This window comes from Bombus vosnesenskii, unplaced genomic scaffold (assembly GCF_011952255.1).
Source record: "Bombus vosnesenskii isolate JDL3184/JDL3185 unplaced genomic scaffold, Bvos_JDL3184-5_v1.1 scf7180000013263, whole genome shotgun sequence".
NCBI lineage: Eukaryota > Metazoa > Arthropoda > Insecta > Hymenoptera > Apidae > Bombus > Bombus vosnesenskii.
In genome coordinates, this window is record NW_022882923.1 from 9,441,638 (window position 1) to 9,462,554 (window position 20,917).

Here is a 20,917-nt window from a genome sequence, read left to right on the forward strand (position 1 = left end):
AACGTTGTTGGCTATGTTAGGTAAAAAGCAAAAAGTATCAAAGCTCGATAGCTTATCAAAGCTTACCGTGAAATACAGAGAGCAATATGTAACGCGTTATTGAACTATACGTACGTATGATTTTAAAATTATTCCGTAAGCAGATTATTTCTGTCACAATATCGGCTGACGAATTTGAATCATAATAACTATGCGATAGTTATCGTCTGCGATGACATCTACTGGGAGTGTTGCGCGTGTAGCGACGCGCATGCGTATTCTACATCGAAACATACACCTTGTATAAATAGAGGTGGTGAAAGTTCACGCGGACAGTTCGCTGTGAGTAACAGTGTCGCGAAATTTGTTGGTGTACTAGTGTATCTTCTTTGCACGCAGAGAAAGGTTACATAGACGAGTCGTTGACTCTGTGTGATCTTCCAATCTATTCGCGTCAACGTATTATTACAAACTTCTCAGATCTTTCCCTGATAAAAGTCTGATCCTCCGATCAATTCAAAGTACTAGAGAAGAACACAAAAAAGGCAAAAATTACAAACAAGAAAAAGAAAAAAGGCGACATGCCAGCCGACGTAGCGATGCATACTAACTTCCTGCAATTCAACCAGTCGAGCCTGAAGGACTCGAACGTGGATTCTTGCTGGAACACCGAGAACATGAGCGGTTATATGACCTTGATGAGTCCGAATGGTCATCGCCAAGGCGTGCAAGTGAAGGTCTACCGGACGAGTGTCGAGCATTTCGCCGTAATTTATCCACAGAAAAAGGTGTGCAGACCTTTGGGCGTGTTGAACTTGAGGAATACAATGATCGAACGTTATGGGGAGGAAGGATTTCTGGTAAGACAGAAAGGTTTCGATTCGCCAATTGCGTTAACCTTTCTCATGGAAAACAAGAAGGAGCTCGATTACTGGGTGATGGCCTTCACCGCAAGAACGAGCCCTCTGATGCATCAGAGCAGTCTGCCGATCGTCGAGGAGGAAGAAGTCTAAGGATGATTTCCCACATAGCCAGCACGTCGTGTCACATGTACCAGTGTCATTCACACGACGAGCGGCCGAAAGCCGCGAAATCGATCGATCCTTCTCCATCCCTTGGTAAGAAAGCTCGACAAAACGAAGAGTATTAATTTATTATATTCGGCTTCTGCATCTTCTCGACCCAACATATTTTCAACTCTCTATGTGTGACATATTCCATATATAATTTGAGAGCTGGTTTTCATCCGTTTGTAACGAGAGAGTTGCTCTTCCGGATTCCAGAAATATCCAGATATTGACGGAATTGAGACAACACCGGTCGTGGACCGACCTAATCCAGATTGGTGTCGAGAAAAAAAAAACAGGTCATAGTTTAAAAATGTACGACGACTTGATTTATTGGGACACCTTAGCACGTTGATTAGACGTCGAGTTCTATCAACGACAAAATGTCATCGACACGCGCGTATTGCGTTAAAAGGGTCCAGAGAATTATGGCGCGAGGCCATGTTGCCAGTAGGCTCTAACAACCAAGCAGCATCATCGATCCTAGCCAGCTGTGACCAATCGCAGGCGTTCCTTCTAGCCGGTGCACCAAGCAGGCTTCAAGGGAGACAAGGAGACACGAAGGAGGATCAAACTCCGTAAGGAGAAGAGTAAACGAGAAAGAGGAATACGGAAGGCAAGAGAAGCAGGGAGGAATAAAAAGGAGGAGGAGAAGGAGGAGGAGGGAGATGAGAGTTTCTCCCATGAGACTACCTACGCGGACTGTGCATACTAGTGTGATTCCTCTTCTCTTTCTCTGTGAAAATAACCGTTAACTTTGACCTGGCAACCGCGAGCTACCGCGGTTATGCTCTACCGATCACCAGTTAGAAAGAACTTCCAGGTGATTCGGTCGAGTGAGAGAGGGTCGAAATCGAGCCTCCGCTATAACAGCCGCTTGCAAGACTCAAACGACTTTTCAGTATCGAATCGAACCTGATCTCGAATCCTTGTAGATATCGAAATCCTGTTGGACAAACCAAGAAAATATCGAACAAACGAAGCAGAACCACCGAATTATTTTTTCTTTCATCTTTTTACCTTTTGTAAAGAATTCGTTCGGAAATACCCGATGATTAGCCAAGCGTATCACATCGATTCAATTGATAATTATCGATGCAATTAAAATTAAAATACCCTTAATATATATTGAATTGTTTGAAATAGTCACATTTTGAAATGGATATATGATTGCGATTGATCGAGCTGCCAATTAACAATACATATCGATCGGTATGATATTCATTTATCATTTGTAGATAAAACAAGCGGAAAATCTCTTTCCGTAAATTCATGAATTGACTATGAATTTCTGTTAAATGTCACGTATAATCAAAGTACGATATTTATAAAAAGAAACGAATAATTTCAGAGGCAGACAGCTTTCTAATTTATAATACAACCCAATTATTTTTTACACGATCTCATATATTGTGTGATGAATGATACTTCATTATGTAGGTTATATCGATAAAACAGTTAATGAATAACCATTAGATTATGTCAGGTTATGAAACTGATTTCATTCGTAACTTATTATAATCCAATAACGAATTGTCAGGCAATTAAAAAACTGAATATCACCGAAATAATTAAAAGCCTTCCCTCAATAAAATTGATTAATTTTTAAGATTATTGTATCTACAACTCACCTGCATCATTTGTTATGGTTTTATCATTTGTTAAAAAATTACTTGAAAGTTTTCATTGGACCTAATCGCACCGTCTTCGATGCAGATCAACAAATTCAAATCATTCGTATAATTAAAATATCATTTTCCAGTTCAGATAGGATCAGATTCGATCGAATATACGGCAAACGGTATCATTTACCCGTAGAACGAAATTACACGCCGTCGAGAGGCACACATCGTCAAGACGATTTAAAGGAAAAAGGAATCGTACTCGCTGCGAAATGCTGTCCAAAGACATTTATCATTTTCGTTCGAACGCGTTATTTAAGACAAGATATCCGAACAGTTGTGTTCGGTACGACCATTCGGCGTGACTGGTCGAGATCTCGAAGCATTTGTAAATCGATATTGTCTCGGACCGTTGATATAACTATCATTTCATGGTAAATTTTAAGATTGTCTGTGATATTACGTAGACGATGGCGTCATAGTTACAATAGGCTTCAAAGTAGTGTGTACGGTGTTATGTTATAGCGACCAATGCATGGTGAAAATAAAAGTCGAATGAAATCATTCACAGGATCCTGGAAGAGTTAGTCATCGTCTAATACGTTTCGTATATTTTCGATTCCTTCGTTATCTATTATATACGTACATACTTTATTTCACGAATCGAGAAACGAAACGAATCTATTATCAGTGTAACGATATGGCATTCGTTTCCTTTTTTAATTTTGTTCTTTTTGTAAATACTAGGCGAATTTTTTATGTATAATACATATATAAGTTGAAGTATATATTGTAATTAAGTTTCCTGTCAATTCCTATTGAGTTTATCGTTATGTCCCTGTATAGATATGTACGTCCCTTGGAGAGTTTTTTGATAAAAATTTGCATGAACTACCGGCAACAACCTATTTCCAAGTTCTTCCGTTTAGAGCGATATACAAACCAATTATTGTAGTTTCATGTACGCATTAATCAAACATATATATCGTATATATATGTCTGTACATGCATGTGTATATATATATATATATGTATACATATACATACATATGTACGTGCAACAATTACATCTTTGTATATAATAAGAACTTTACGTATAATATAACTTATATTATACCTGACATGCATATATATATATATATAGCATAAAAAGAACGTTTGAATTGAAAAAGGGCATATTATATAATAAAGATCGCTTTTTCTCACCGATACTGTTTTAAATTCTCCTTAATATATATCCGTACCTTCCTTTCTTTTTATATTCGCAAAGAATTTCATAGCAAAAGATAGTAATTTATTCTTTCGTTTAAGAAATAGTGTTATCGAAGTCAAAATTGAACGTACTTCGTGTTCTAAATGCTTTAAACGTTTCGGTAAAATAGAATTTATCGTGAAATGGATGAATTTATTATATTTTAAAAATACGAATTGATTTAAATCTTTATTGCGTTGTTACAACTGTTACAGATTTGATTACAACTGTTTTAGATTTTTTCGTCTTTCGTCTTTTGCGAATGCAGAAAAGGATTGGCGCATTGAATTAAATAAAATTAACGATTTCCAACGACAACGGCGATCCTGCTGCCATTTACGAGAAAAGGTATTCGTTTATCACGATTTGCAGAATAATTCCTTGTGATTGTAAATTAGTATCGATTCAATGGAAAAGATGGATTTTTATTGGCGTAAGCCAATGACCAAATGAGAATAATCAGCCTTAAACTAGATAAGTATGACGTGTTTTGTAGAATGCTGAGCATTTGCTTTTCTTTTTCACGACATTGTGAACAAACTATCGCCAATAAAAAACGTATCGAAGTGGAATACGCTGCCTTAACTCGCATTCTTTCTTTCCAATTTATGATCAGTAATTAATAGTTGTGAGTATAATTATACATTTATGTTACAAGCGATGACCATAGCTTTACTGATAACCAGATAACTAACTGTTCGATACAACCGAAAAAATCAACTGGTCTTTTTGCTTCATTCTATATGAAGGATACAACTAAGGACATTATAACGTTCAATCAATTTAATTAACATCGTGTTTATCACGAGCATACATTTCTATGCCAAACATGGCAATGAGAAGCAAGAGCGCAATAAATAAGAAAAGTAAAAGAGAGAAAGACGTCAATAAAGAGATTATTTTTCACAAGGACGATGTTCTTGAATTTTTAGTTATCGGTGTTGTTTTCGAACGGAATTGTGGATTTCCTTGATATGTAAATCGCTCGGTAATGGAAAACAGATATGTATTACACGTTACGTATGTAAATTACGCATATAATGTCAAATCTATTATGTACATTTACTCTTGATTATTACGAAATATTCAATAGAGCAGATGTAGCAAAAACATGTAGTTACGATAGAGAGAGAGAGAGAGAGATGTATTTTAATTTCTCAAGTCTCTCGTATCAAATTGATTTCGTAATTAACTTGCATAAACAAGTGAAAATTATACGAGTGTAAATTATCGAAATTATCTTATCTTTTTACTTTGGAAGATCAAGGACATACGTACAGTTTCATTTAATAAAACAATATAGATGACCAACATGGTGGAACATGAAAATGGTAACCTTGAAAAAAATGATCTTTATCCTCATAGCTTTTGTTCCTGATAATAAATACGATGTTTGTATTTTGTTACGATGCTACTGAAATTTCAATATGTTCTGTATAATACGTATAACATAATGGTAAAATGCTTTTACCATAAGTGTTAAAGAAAAGAATAATACAGGTGACCTTGAGAACGTGGAAATAGTAGCCTTGAGAAAAATTACCTTTAGCTTTATCATTTTTCTGTCTGCTACTTTCTCGCAACTTCGAACGTCACAACGGCACTCGAGTGTCACGTTTAGAGCCAGTGCCACAGCCGTGAATTCCATTGAATAAGCTTTATTTTAATCGCATTATCTTATTTTCGATCAATCGCGTTGAACGTTTTATTATTCGATTCGCTCGAAGTTATCGCGAACCGATCGATCTTCAACGTAAAGGTACTTTATGTAACGCTAGAAAAGATAGTTATAAACCTGAAATTATACACTTTCACTCTACATAGCGTGACAAGGTCCAACTGTAGAACATGCTCGTTAAATTACGTAGAACTTGAACGTAGTTTCGATAATATTCGCTTGATCTAATTAATTATCGCTCTTCCCGCTTTCTTCTTGTATTCCCATTTCTTGCCTATTTCGCAATTTGTTTCCTTGGTTCGCATCGTTCGTTTCTTGAATCTAAACTTAAATGTCTTATCTCGTAGGTTTCGGTATCTTTTTCGCTTGAATATTTTCGCCTTATTCCATCTTGTCGCTTTGTTCTTTGGTACAAGAACCGTGTGAAGATTTCAACATATTAATTAATATCTGTTACTATTCTTTATCTGTGCGATCAATGTCTGTAACAATCTGCCGAAGGATCGTATGAATCTCCTTACAAAGTAAACTATAACGCAGATTAATCCCTTCCCAATGATATCTCCAATCATTGCCAAAGCAAGTTTACAACGAAGCGTAACAAGTGATTAAAAACTAAGTGAAACGTGGCGAAATAGTTCTGTAAACAACGAAACGATATCGATACGCAAAAAACGCTCTATCATAGGTGTTGACAAAAATGAACAAGCGTCAAACCCCATTAAAAAAAAAAAAAAAAAGAGAAATGTGGTAAGATAAGGATTCTCGTAAATTAATGCCATCGCCATCGTTGTGTATAATAAACGTCAACTATGTATAAAGATATAAACACGGCTGCTAATAATAATGATAGTACGAGAGTCATTAACGCATTAACGCGAACCAATGGTACACGACTATGGCAGTTGATAGAAGTAGAACTTGCATTAGGCATGAAAATGTTGGGCATTAGGCAAATGGTATGCCGTGGCGAGCTACGCGTGTTACGCACTTGCTGCTAGTGAACATTCGGAGTAAAATTCAATATGTATGTCAACGTAATGTTTTTCTTGGTCTTATAATACTTGCAAAACGCTTATTTTTCGATTAATGTTAATTTCAATAGCACAGCGCCGGATGGATCGACTCTATTCGATTCCGTGTTTCCGTATTGTACGTATCGAAGCTTTAGATTACTCAGCAAACACAATCGTTGACCGACGAGTCCACCAGACCGCAATCACGGCTATTGTTCGGTCTCGGGTCGCGTTATCAGAGTGAAATAAACAAGACGCATCTGAAACATGATAAGACAGAAGTGTTTTCTCTCGTATCGAGCATTCAAGTAGTTTGATACATATGTAAGGACAGGCTGGTAAGAATGTAGTAATTTCAGTCGAAAGATGCGGCAGGTCATCGACATAGTTAGAGTTGTATAATTGTAGAATTGTACTGATAAATGAGATTCGTCAAGTTGTGGATGCAATTTCGCAAGAGAAATATTCTTTGTTAACGAATAGGGCAGGAAACACGAGAAAGTGTGTAACGATGTTTAAACAAGAATGTAAATTACTAATTTAGTAGCGATATATCAGTAGACGTTCAAATGGTTGTATAATACCTATTTTGCAAGAAAAATACACACACAAGGTTAGATATATTTTTCTATCTCTTGGTTTATTAATCAAACGAAGACTACTTTTCCTCCGACTAGCTTTATCATGAGACTTACTTTCAATATGTTTTCGATTTTATTAATTAGATCGACAAAATATGAAATAGTTATCAATCGTTCGCAGTTATATAACTATGAATTTTTCGTTAATTTTCAAATAATAGTTGCTATATCACAATTGGAAGAACGCGCAAATTTATGAATTTCAAATTTCATCTGATAAGAATACGTTCGATCTGTTCCAAATCATCAAAATCACGGAGCAAACTAAAAAACTTGTAGTACAAATATTCGTATCAGAGTTTAAACGTTTTCGTTTTACGAATAACCATATTGTGACCAATGCAAATATTGCTTAACAATGGATTCATTTTGAAGCTTGAAAATTATTATTCGATTTCGAAGATCAAATGCGAAGAAACGATTTCATATCGATTGATCTTGAATTGGGGTTTATCATTGAAATTATTGAAAAATATAATTGATCGTTCTCGTCCTTGTTCTCCATCGTTTTATCGTTTACTATTTCCACATATTTTGCGAAACTAGATGATATCGATCCCTGACCCCTTGTCTTCCGGGTCATTTCGTTGTGAGATTAGAATACCATTTTTTCGTAACATTATCCGTCTCCTTACATTTTCGTGCGTTGCCACTCGTCTTCTTCTGTTTACGTGCGTTTCTGCGCGTCTCTTCCCGTCTCTTGGCAAAGACGTAAGTTGTACGTACATAACGCATACACGTATATACGTGCGTGTATATATATGCACTAACCGACATCTGAAAAGCTTTGAAAGCCTTTCCAAAGAATAAACATCGATATGGCGAATACTTTAAAATACGTTTGTAAAACATTTGATGTAACAATTTTATTCTATTATTATCGGTGCGTTTGTCGCTGCAAGAGCATCTCGCTGGTTCTACTGTACGCGCATAGTTGGCTAAAATATTAAAAGAAAATTATAACGACGAACCAAGGTCGTTCAATATCCTGTATGAGATAATAATGCGCATATAACGCAATTGGCTAAAAGCTGTTAAAGTTTAAAGGTGAAAGCTTACATCCAATAATTTCTAGCACGTTTTATTAATAAAAATGCAACGAAGCTCGACGTATTATAAAATCCGAGCGTTATCGATGCGCATACGAAGATATTTCGAAATTTTATTTATTCGCTGCATTCAGGGAAGATTCGTCTGTTTTGTGAAAACCATACCCTGAATAATAATAATAATAATATACCCTGAATAATAATAAACGATAATAAATTAATTTACACGGTTTCAGCCAATTATATCTGATCGTACGTTAAAATTACACTTGAAATGTGAAATTTTAATCGACTCCTCCTCCCTGCGCGTCAAATTCTCGTTTTTTCTTGCACGTCGCCTAACGCAGAAGATATTTTTTTTATGCAAATTTGTATGTCCCTAGGAAAACAAATTGAACGTCTCGAATATTCATAACAAGGCAAGAAATGGCTAACATGTTTTGCCAGAGATATAAATTTGCATGAACAGGCATATCTTACGTATTAAATGATATAAACAAAAAAAGAGAAAAAAATAGTTAGAATGCAAAGGTGCAAATTATCCGAATAATTTAACAAACATCAGAGCGTAATAACTCTTGGATTAATAATTTCAAGGTACGTATATAAATAACTTTATACTTTCTGCGAAGGACGAAAGATTATGTAGACTAGTACGGTCGACGATACAGGATTTCATTAAAGAGATATCAGATCGTTTGGAAAATTCACATGGAAAATTGAAATACACGTCGAAGGAATATATAAAGTTAACTCACAGACTTTACACGACTTTTTCCCAACAACCTTCTGCTTGATACGAGGATGAGTCACTTTGCTTGATAATACTATCATTCGCAACGAAGTTTTAGTCGCAGAAATTCTGTTCAATTTGGTATTTCAATTCGCTTGATCACCGCTGTTATAGTTATATTTAGTCAGATCGAAGATTTCTTCGTAATCAGATTTCTGTATGGACGCTTCTTATTAGTACGCTTTCGTTCATCTTTCTACTCATTTGCTCGATAACGTCGTGAATCATATTATAAATAATGGAAGTTGTCTTAATTCCAACTTTAGATACGTTAATTTCCCATTGGTCATAGAAAACTCTATATCGATTTGCTATTTCCGAACACCAAGCTTCTGTTAGTCGCGAGTAAATAACTTTTCTACGTTCGGAGTTTTCCAAGATTCGAGAAGCATCGCCACTTTCTTCGCCGCATTTACGTTAAATGGGATTTTTCTTACAGTCAAAGTCGAGGAGACAGGAATTGAACGGAAGAAAATTACGTGAAATCACGTAAGACGTATTGTACGTAGATTTCGTACTGCAAGTGCGTATGTATGTAATGTAAGTACGAAGATCGTACTTTACGATTTTCCCAAAAAACGTTTTTTCGTTACGCGAGGAATGGAATTACGTCGAGCGGTAAAAATCAAAAGATTACGTATGATCTGAAAAATTGTATTTTCATGGGAGGATCACGTAGCCAGCGATTAATTCATGTGATAAATTCGTCAAGTTTATCCGACACACGTGGTCCACGCGAATGGACCGGTTCGTTGCATTCTCAAACGGAAGAGACACCTAATTATAGACATTTTGTACGAGATGCACGCTAAACGCTGAAAAATGTTATCTGCGAACCTGACTTCCCGAAGAAAAATCGTACAACGATCCGTTTGGAATTCCAAGACGTTTGCCAACTCGAAACAAAACGAAGAATAACGTCGTATACAGTGGGACAAATTTCTTCCTACTAATTTTCACATTTGTATCAAAGCCCTTTCTATTTGTGTTCCAAGGAAATGATAGAAAGATCGTGGGAGAAGTTGCACGACTCTGTGCTAACTGGTAGTATGTCATTTCCTACTTCCTTCGAATGAAAGAGATTTATAGCGAAACTTGCTAAGAGATGGAACATGGTATTTGTCGGAATAAAAGAGTTCTCGCTCTGGCGAATATGTGACGAGCGGTAGAAACGAGTGTTGCTGGCACCCCTTGACGACTTGTCCTTGTCGACCTCGAGAGTTACCGGAGAGCATAGACCCTTCGGGTCGTCATGGCGACCAACTAGAGACCCCAAGAAGGCGGTCAAAGAATATCTCGTTCGTCTCCCTTCCGTCTTCGTCGATTAATTTTTGCAAATCTTTCTACCATTCTGCCTGAAAGCTTACAAAATTGCTTCTGCTATCTCTTCCACGACGTTCTTGTCAACTTATGGATTCCACGTTTCATTCGTCATTCTGTTTCCTAATTCTGTTTGTCAATAAAGGGGGCGCAAAAAATATCTGATCGCGATAGAACAAGCGTTATTTGCTTGTAAATTGTCTTTCCATTTCATTGAGATTTCTCGTCGAGTTTTGAGGTCTGTTTCGGTTATCGCGAGTTCAAATATTGATTTTCCTTGTACCATCTTTACACCGAGTCATCGGAAGAGAATATTTCATCGATAATTTCCATGTTACGCTCCTGATTCTCCGTTGCCTGCGATAATTTTCGTTCTGAAATCTCCGACGTTTAGTTTCCATGCAACGAACGTCTGCTTTCTCTCTCGATCACCGGCATGCGAATTTGGAAACGAACTTATTAAACGCGCGAATAGAAGGTTACTTGAAAAACGAAGTAATTTCGCGTAAAAACGATGAGAGCCTCCCACGCTCTAAAATTACTTATTTTTACTATCGTGGGATACGAGCTTCTTGCATAATGACCTTACCCATTGCGAATACGAGATTTCGTACGGGTACACGTTAGTATACGAGAATAATGTAACCGGAAGGAGAGACCGTCTTCCTTTCCAGAATAAATCGTTCATCTTGTATAATACACGTATAAAAACGCACGATACGTTTGTTCGTATAATTTCGGTTGAGAAATTCTTTGGAATTATTCTAAAACAGGGAATTTTTAACGACGATAACGATAATCCTTTCTATACGGCATAGTAAGAGATTAAAAGATTGGGCTATTCTAAAATTATCGAAGATGTAATGTCCGTGAGACTCGAAATGTCAACAAAATCCGAGTACACGTCTAAGAAAGTGTAAAAGTAAAGAAAAATGAAATGCCGTCCCGAAGGTTTCGAAACCTGTCTTTCAAAATCTTGTTACTTTTCTGCCATTCAGTGCGGCAATACGCTGTGATTCGAGATTACGTAACGCTGTTAAAGCAGTTTCACTGCGATGTGTACCGGATTCTGTTATGTCGTATTGTACAACATGATATCGCTTCTTTCACGTAACTATTCGCGCATAATTGATTTTGATTTACATACGTACATTTCCATAGAGATACGCTCACAGGGGGTCTGAACGATTCGTATTAGGTCAATTGAGACGACGATTTTAATTCGTTTCGATACGACTGCATGGCAACAAATAATAAAGCCCAGTTGCTGTAACAATAAGACCACAAGCTTCCTGGTACGTTTCCATTGGAAATTCTCTGTTAACCGGTTGCGTTAAGATAATAGCAGTGCCTTTTTTATTCCAACAATTGTCACGTATAATCGTTACTTTTCGTAATTAAAGAGTCGAAGGGAGAAAAATAGAGAATTGTTCGTTTTCGGTGATTTCAAGGTATGCGCGAAGGATTTATAACAACAATAAAACAATCTATAATTAAACGAAGTAATGAGACGAAAGAAAAGAATGCAACAATTGTCATCGCGCGATGCGCTTCTCGCTTCTTTTTACCAAGCAACTTCGTTTTGCTTTCGTTCTTTGTTCTTTCACAACACACCCGTAAAGACGTTATGTGCGCAGCACGATTCTTGCCACTTGTGCCAAATTTTCACGTGACATCATGCATGCACGCGCTCATTCTCCGAATCGATCTTCATTCGCTATCGATAGCCTAAACATCCGCTCATTTCGCTATCGCTTTACGCACCTTTTCACGCTCCCGTACTCCTATATCATTTCCTCGTATATTATTTTCTCGGGCGCACGTAACAAGCGATATCTCTGTTTTTCTCGATTCTTCTAGCTGTCCAATAAATAAACAAATTTGCGTTACGTTCGAAGTAACAAAACTTTGGGAAACGTCGAATCAACGAGGAAAAAAGTACGTCGATGTTAATAAACCGTCTGAACGTATTCCCTACTTTTATGATAATAGAATTGAACTTTCTATTCCGTTGTGTTATGTATCCGCAATTAAATTCAGCGTACTTTACCTCTTCGACGGTGTTAATTTCGACACGGTTTAACGGTAATCAATAGCTCATTAAGGGAAGAAACTTAGTGGAAGATTCTTCATAGCTCACGACCGGCTAAGCACGCGTTAGGTTCGCTGATTTTATCGATTTTTCAATTTTCTAAAAGCGTTACAGGTCATACAGCGAGGTGTACCTGGTACACTTAATTGACGATGACGATACTCGATAGATGCATCGATTCTTCGACTGACGTCATTACCTATCTCCGGTTATCTAATCCATTCATGGTGTAATTTTAAAGTTCGACACATGCCTCGATGATAACGTAAAGTAAATAAAAGGATGTCTTCGGGATGTTCAGCGTGCAACGGTGGCTGACATAAGCGCGATACGAACGTAACCGTTTTAACGAACGTGATTAACGTCGGTAACTTTTGAAATTAATGAATTTAAAACTGCCGGAAGTTATTTCTACTGTTTACGTGTCTATGTTTTGCGCATCGAGTCACGAAATGTGATTCTTTATGCATACGCGTGTTCACCGTGCGATGTTAGAAATCGCGCGAAGCCGTAACGTCGCGGTCTTTCTTAAGAGATTAAAATCACCAATTTTAGGAAAAATTCGGACGAACGATTAGAACGTAAATTGAATTTTGAATTATTATTCAAAGATTCTCGCCTCTGTTTTCTAATCACGTAGTTGTCGTATTTCGTTTCGAAGTTATAGTTTCGAGTTACTCGTTAATATCCTGCGAAACGTGATAGCGAGTTATAAGATACACGTGCTGCGTTGTTGCACATGCATGTACACGTTTAGAATCACATTCGTCGAGCGCGTGCTTTTTTTTTTCTACACGTGATTCTCATGTGTGCACATATACATATAAATATATGTACAAATACGTATGCACTAGATATATGCAAATCTAACGATAAATACACGTAACTCGTATTAGAATAACATTTCGATAGAAACTATAGCGATTTTTCACTTTCGACGATTAACAAAAGCTAAGGATTTACATATTTTCCTCTGTGTCCGTAAGATGTAAAAAGTTGACAATTTTTAAATGATCGAATTTATCCTTCGCTTATGTAAGTACGTTTACGGGTAAGAAACATAAATACATTTCTTGTCATTCGTTGGTTGCAAAACAGTTAATTCAACGTGTAGAGTATAAAACTTTGCACGCGTGACTTCCCTTTAATTTTTCAGTCAACGTAAACCGGTTACGTTTGGTTCTAGTTGCACTCTTAACCATGTGATTGGTATTATGTGGGCTGTAATGGATAATTTATCGTTGTGGACGTATGAATTCTTCTAATACGTATGTACGTATATAAATACTTGTATATAAATTAATATGTAACGTAAAATAATTCGAAGAACCGTCTAAAAATTCTAAATTTATATACGTATACGCAAATATAAAATTATTTGTGAGATTAATTTGATTAAAGTTTCTACGATTACGCTTCTACGATTAAACGATTACGTTTAAAAGTATTAGATTAGTATTAAGCTATACTTAAAGGTATAAAATAGCCTGCCAACGAAATAAGAAATACAATCTCCAACGTTGCCCATTCACATTGTTCTTTCACAATTGCAAACTGACACGTTCTTAATGTCATCTTACCAATGTCGTTACTTTCTCCATGGGTTACACGCTGTTTCGACACGACGAATATTTGAAAACGTGTAAGAATATTATGAAAACCGTCTGATTATGGCTCTTTCGGCATTTTTATTTCAAGGTGTCGTCGTTCTAAGCCGACCACTTTCATCGTTTCCTAGTCGTTCGTTCGCATCATTTTTCTTGGAATTTCTCTGATACAGGCAGTTTCGTCTCTTTCATCATCGTTCCAACTGGTCTACTTTGCCGGTTTCATTTAGTTTCAAACTTGCACGAATGAACGATACGATTCTTAAATTAATATCCTCGTTACGTTAATTTAGAATTTTTTCCCCGTACTTTTAGATACACGATTTAGTGCTTCCAAACTTGCGTATCAATTTAGTTGTGAGTGTGGCTTTAAAAACGCGGAATAATCGTAAATTTTACTCGAGACTTAAAGATTTTAAGCACGAGAAATTCTAGACGAAAACAAAATATTAAAGATCTATATTAAATTTGACGAGGAAAACTTTGTGTTATTTCATTTCAATGCTTTTTTTTTTATTTTTATATAACAACTAAACTTAATAAACGACAAATGTATTAAAATATATTTATATTTTTAGAAAATAAAAAGATTACAGATAACTAGAAAATTGTAGATAGATAGCAAATAGGCCATAAAATTTGTGTATGTACCAATTATACTGTATTACAAAAATATATAAGGAGAGGAATAGAATGGTGGAGCGGATAGAGGCCGAGCTTTGTAAACTGGACTTCCCAGGTTCGAAACTCGGCGTCTGTGTAAAATGAATTGTGTGGTTTTTCCCCATATTCCTTTCTCTTTCCATTCTATATAGTACAATCTTTGTATAGTTGTAACAACGCAATACTTTACACGTACAGTCCTACATGTGTTATCCATGATAAGTTTTCTTAATTCTTACATGGACGTCAAAGAGGACTAAAAGTAAAAACTGAAGCCAATTTTAAACGCCAATTTCGTTACTTGAATGATAGTATCGAATGCAGGAAAATTTGGTTACAAAATTATTTTTTCTATTCGCCTCAATGTTCTTGATAATTTTTACCAAATATAGTTTTTTATTTTCCCGCAAAGATTGCATCCATAAGTAGAGAACTTGTATTTATATAATTGTAGTTAAAAATAAACGACGTAACAAATATGGAAAACTCGTGCGGTATAACATATTCGTGTTTAAAATTATAGCATATATATATATATATATGTTTTATAAAGCAATTAATAATTTGCTTAGTAACGTTCAATGAGATTCTACTTTATCGGTTTTCAATATGAAATCGTCTTAATTCGTACATTTATCTTTCGTTCCTGAAATTATAAGCAATATTTCTTTTTAATCTTTCATAAACAAGAGTTACACCCATAAAATTTGCGGTCATCCGTCTCTCGCTTACTACAAACCAGTATCTGTTTGTCTACTGCAGCAGATATCTATTTATAATTTGTATTTTTCACGACACCGATAAAACGATTTGGAATGAACAAATACTAAACACATACGTCAAACTTGTACCGATAACACCGATAAACAGTAATTTTAGCTCTCCGAGGAAATAAGATGCCTCGTTATATTTTTTTGCCTATGATAATGAATTATTTTTTCTCATGAAGATAATACTATTTTCGTAAATGTAAATTTTCAGTGAATTGGATTTGCTAAAAGACAGGAGTTTCCAGCATTCCGGTTATGTCGTTACTTTTTAGTCGAAATTGACGTTCAACTGGGCGATAAGAAGTGGAAGTAAAATGTTAAGTATAACGAGTTTAAACAAAGTAGGTTAAAGTGTAATCTGGCATCGAATTAAAAGTAAATTTGCTAAAATTAAATGCGTTGTTACTCTTTTCGTTAAATATGTTTTTACTTAATGCTATTTTCTGAACAAACATATGCATCGTATAAACGTCAAATACTCCTATCGGATCTCGAGAAATTCCAGAAGTTCGGAATATTATTCTTTATGCGTCTCTTTTCACGTTCAGAATGCAAAGATTATACGAACAATTTTTATTGGGATTTCGTTCGCTCTGTTAATTACTGGTTTAATAATTACAGCACATGCGATACGATAGAAATATCTCGTATACGAAAATCATCAAAGAGAAATTTATTGGAAAGTATAACGAGGCTGAGCAAGCTCGTCTCACGAGTGCAAATTCATTTAGAACTATGGATCGTTTATTTAAAAATGCATTATTATTCACGTTAGACGCGTAAACTGTGACAAGCAAGTACCTTGGACTACGGTTTTACCGATTACCGAATACACGCTAATCGAGCAATCCATATTTATCATATTAACATACTAACTAAGCTTAAAGTTCGAATGTCGCTTTGAATTTAAAAGAATTATAAAAACACATGTACCTACAATTTTTTTAATTGTACAAAAATATCGCATTGCATATTCATTGTATCGAGAAACATTGTATAACAATTTGCACGATCGTCCACAGTCGAATTAATTAAACTACATCGATCTTTCAATTATGTGACTATAATTTCCAAAATCGACGTGATTTTTCCGCATTATACATTTTTTTGCACGCGCATCATTATACAGGGGTCCGTGTATTTAATAAGTTATTAAATGTCTAAATGCGTATCATTAAGCGCGTTATAATTTAACAAAGAAAAAATTATCGTTCGTTGATTAACGTTCGTAAATTCGTTTTAATTAATCCCTTAATTGCATACAAGATCGCGGTATCGCTGCTTCAAATTAGCATGCAAACATAATTTTTTAACATCGCATATTTTATTCGCCGATTATTGCTATTAATACGACCATCGTACGTTCTGTGATCAGATCTTTGCAACTTTTCTCACAAGATGTTGGCGAAGTGCGCGTTTTCTATACTTTGTTCGCCTCTCTGTGTTGCTGTAATTTTCTATTTATCTTATATTCTTCAATAACGACATTCCATATCTAACTGGTTAATGTTTCTTTTCGTTTTTTCAGTTTTACGTTTTTTCCCACGGTAAAATTTCAAGTATCTAAACAGGTTCGATCGTAACTTTGTGCCTCAAGTTCTTGTTTGTTGCTTTTTCTGTTCAGATTCGACTAAGTACAATGCTTGCACGTTACTTGCCACGTGTCGTTATTTATTCTTTTTGTTTCCACTTGCTTCATTTTCTTTTGTATATGATGTTGTCATATTGATTTCCTGTCTAGAGACGTATCCACGTATAAGATAAAAAAAAATCGATACAAAAGCAAAAAGATCTCGATACTATATTTGTAGCGCGTTAACATTATGTCGACAATTATAACATTAACGTAGAAATACTTGCTATTCTTCTAATTACTATTACTATTACTATTACTGTGACATTGTAATAACATAACTTATGTTTATGCTTATTAAACGATTCACACAAAATACAATGCTCTATTGATAATTCCTATTATCGTTTCTTCCTGCATTTAGCGATGACTTTTAGGTGCAGTTTTCGTATCACCCTGCCGTTTTCGAACGGTGCTGTAACTTTTCCCAGAACAAGTATAGTAGTCAATTTATCATTATCCGATAAGAGTGTGCAAGGAAAGAAAATTCAAGCCTGAGGTAGATCATTATGAATTATTACATGAATTATACTACACGAAAATACCTACTTTTTGTTATTCCTTTCTGTAATACAATTGCAGCAATACGAATCATATTTAAAAGATTAATTTCGTTCAGTCGCTATATGTTTAATAGAATTGCATAAGGCGAGCTCGTTTTGTGAATAACGTGGTTTAAAAATATAGCTGCTCAAGATTGATTAGCGGTAAATTTGTCACGTGTCGACATCGAGATGGCAGAAGAATTAATTCCGGATATGACTCACGCGAACCCGCTATCATTTGCATTCATGCTCGTCATTACAACCTGCCGAATAAAAATTCAGTTTAATCGTTCGGCTTATATTAGAAGTAAATTGCACGATTCTATACGATACGGAACATTTATAATAGCAAAAATCCACAGAACGTATATATAGCGTTCTCTTTATATATAAATTGTGTTTTATATCTTCTTGCATTTTTCTTTCGTAATAGTCCGCGTGTATTTTTTCATACCTCTTTTTTTATACTTCCTGTCACAAAATTAGAATCGCAGAAATGATTAAGCTGTTGGATATCTTTCGGCGTCGTGTCTTTTTGCTAATAGTTGTATACACGAAGTATGTAAATGGGGTAGAATCGAATGACTCAGTCTATACGCATATATAATTAAAATTGTAATACGCTGACTCAGTGTTTCAGCGGTAAATTTACTGGCAAACACAGCGATCCAGCTTCTTTTTTTTTATCGGTATAGTATCTGGTGATCCTGGGAATTCCCAAACAGGCATACTATTTTCGATTCCGTCTTATTTCGTTCGTGACAATATTAATACGCTATGAGCCGTAACGAACCTTCGATTTATAATTAATGTAAAATATGCACGTAACTCTGTCCATCCAAAATCAGAACTCGATTAAGTAGCCAGGCATAAATTATTGATCGAAAGGAAACTACGCCTACAGCAGACAGCGGTGTGCTCGTCCAATCGAAAGTGTAAGAGGCGTTCATTAATAATTAATGAAGTATCGATCAACGTTCGAAATAGACAGATTTGTATTCTCCGACGTTCAATGTTCGGAAAGATTGAGCGCCTAAACTTCGTCCCTCTCAATTCGTTCGTTGCAAATCTAAAATATCGATATAGTATAGAAATAATATTTCTAAAAATATCGTCTGAGAACGAAGTTTTTATGCATGATACTTCTATCGTGTTAAAAATATATTATTATAAGCGAATATTGGAGTACAGCTTATTTTATATTTATTTATCTCGCTGTTTAAAAACGCACAATGGCTTCAAATGATCATTACGTAACAACGGATATGGCATTAATTAGTCGATCCTGTGTTTGCAACTGGTCGTTTGTAATTGATTTCTTTAATCGATCTGAGTCACCTTTACATAACGTTCGACTCAAGATTGATAGAGTATAAACGCTTACAATGTTTAAAAAAGTTGAAATTTCCAAGTATCGACTGATCACGTTAACATTGATTACAAATATTTTACGAAAATCTGTGTTAAATTATACAACGTAACACCGAGGATATCTTAGATTGTAATAAATGATAGCACCTGCTCTGTGGAAGCAGAATCGACGATACGCTTAATCTAACAGTGTATTTAGAAGCCAAGCAATTAATTGATATCGTTTATATCCCTTTAATTATTGGGGTCTTTGAATCGTTTACTCGTTGAATGTCTCATCTGCTTCTGGATCCTTCGTTTCGTGGCTTTTGATCGACTACAATACAGAATACAGAATATATGAAAATAATTTGATTGATAAAATAGGTTATGTGGTATTAAATAATTCAAAATATATAAGGTTAAAAAATATTCAAAGTATCTATTGCTTAGTTGCTAGTGCTAGAGTTAATATTGCAATCATAATTATTACGATCGTTGTTCTTACAATTTCTAAAGTATTCCATTCTTCGTGAAAGGCGTACGATTACCTTAATGTAAGTTTAGTAACGACTCTGTAATCGTAATCAATACTCACGTCGGTTGTTACAACACTGCTTCTTTCTTCTTGAAAAATTGAAAAGGATTATAGCAGCTACGTTTGATATATATATATATCGCTAAAATAAAGAAAAGTTATAAAATACCACGTTCTTAAATTAAAAGATGAAAATTGCAAACAGAATTTCTATAGTAAAATGTTCGAGAATAGATCATTTCTCTTTTCATAACTCTCGTACTAATTGTGAGAGTCATATAACCTATTATAATGTACATACGTTCTGGGAAGACGGTCTTGGAAGAAATTATAGATTCTTGGAAAGGAAGGCGTCGCAATCTTCTGTAATGTTTGGCAGTTGTAGTACAGATAAAATACACCCAGCAAGTATCTATATAGTTATTTATGTGAGGTTCATGTATATATAATTACATAATAACAAAATTTCGTCATTTCTACGATTCTCGAAAATATCACTTCAAGATAAAAATAATATAAATTTTGTATATTTTCTGACCGTAATAAAGACTAGAATTCAATTAATAATAAAGATCAAAAAATGAAAAAATAAATACCATAATTGTTGAATCATAACTATTTGCCTCGTTCCATTGTAGTATATCATTACGTTGGCTAGGTATAATAACACTTGATCATAAATATACCAACAATATTCAAACCAAGTCTATTCACCTTCGTATTCACTATTTTTACGTTTGCCGTGCATCGGGATATTTTCGTTCCAAGTCGAAAGTAACTAAAATTAAAACAAACACAAGAGTGAGTGCAGTAAAAGTAACGTAGTACTCAGGAAGGCGCAAAGAAGAGATATTCCTGTAGACAAATTAATTAATTTTAAATGTGCAAATAAAAGAAGATTAAAGATTGTAATAAAATTTGAAAGGATAGTATGGCGGATCAATGGCGATAATTAAATATTAGTATAATAGATTAATATAAAAATAAAATTTAGATTGTTATAATGTGAAATTTGTAGCTAAAAGTTATTTAAAAAAAATGAGACCCAAAGAACGGTCGATTATCATCCCTGGTGGGGATCGAACCCACGACCTTTGGATTAGAAGTCCAACGCGCTATCCTCTGCGCCACAGGGACTTGGTATACATAATGTTTCTTATTATAATCCTAAAAGATAGTTAATCATAGATGTCGCTGATGTACGTAATAGTTTATGTTAACCAGTGACGTATAAAAAAGAAACGAAACGATTAAAATTCTAAGCGCAAGTTTAAACACAACAAATTGATCGATATAATAAAC

The 20,917-nt window shown here is 35.0% G+C and overlaps 1 non-coding gene across 1 annotated transcript; it reads right to left on the reverse strand.

The window, feature by feature from the left end:
* Nucleotides 1-20,679: 20,679 nt before the first annotated feature.
* On the reverse strand, nt 20,680-20,752 carry Trnar-ucu. Its single transcript has one exon. It is a non-coding gene; the product is annotated as a tRNA-Arg (tRNA).
* Between the last annotated feature and the right edge of the window lie 165 nt (nt 20,753-20,917).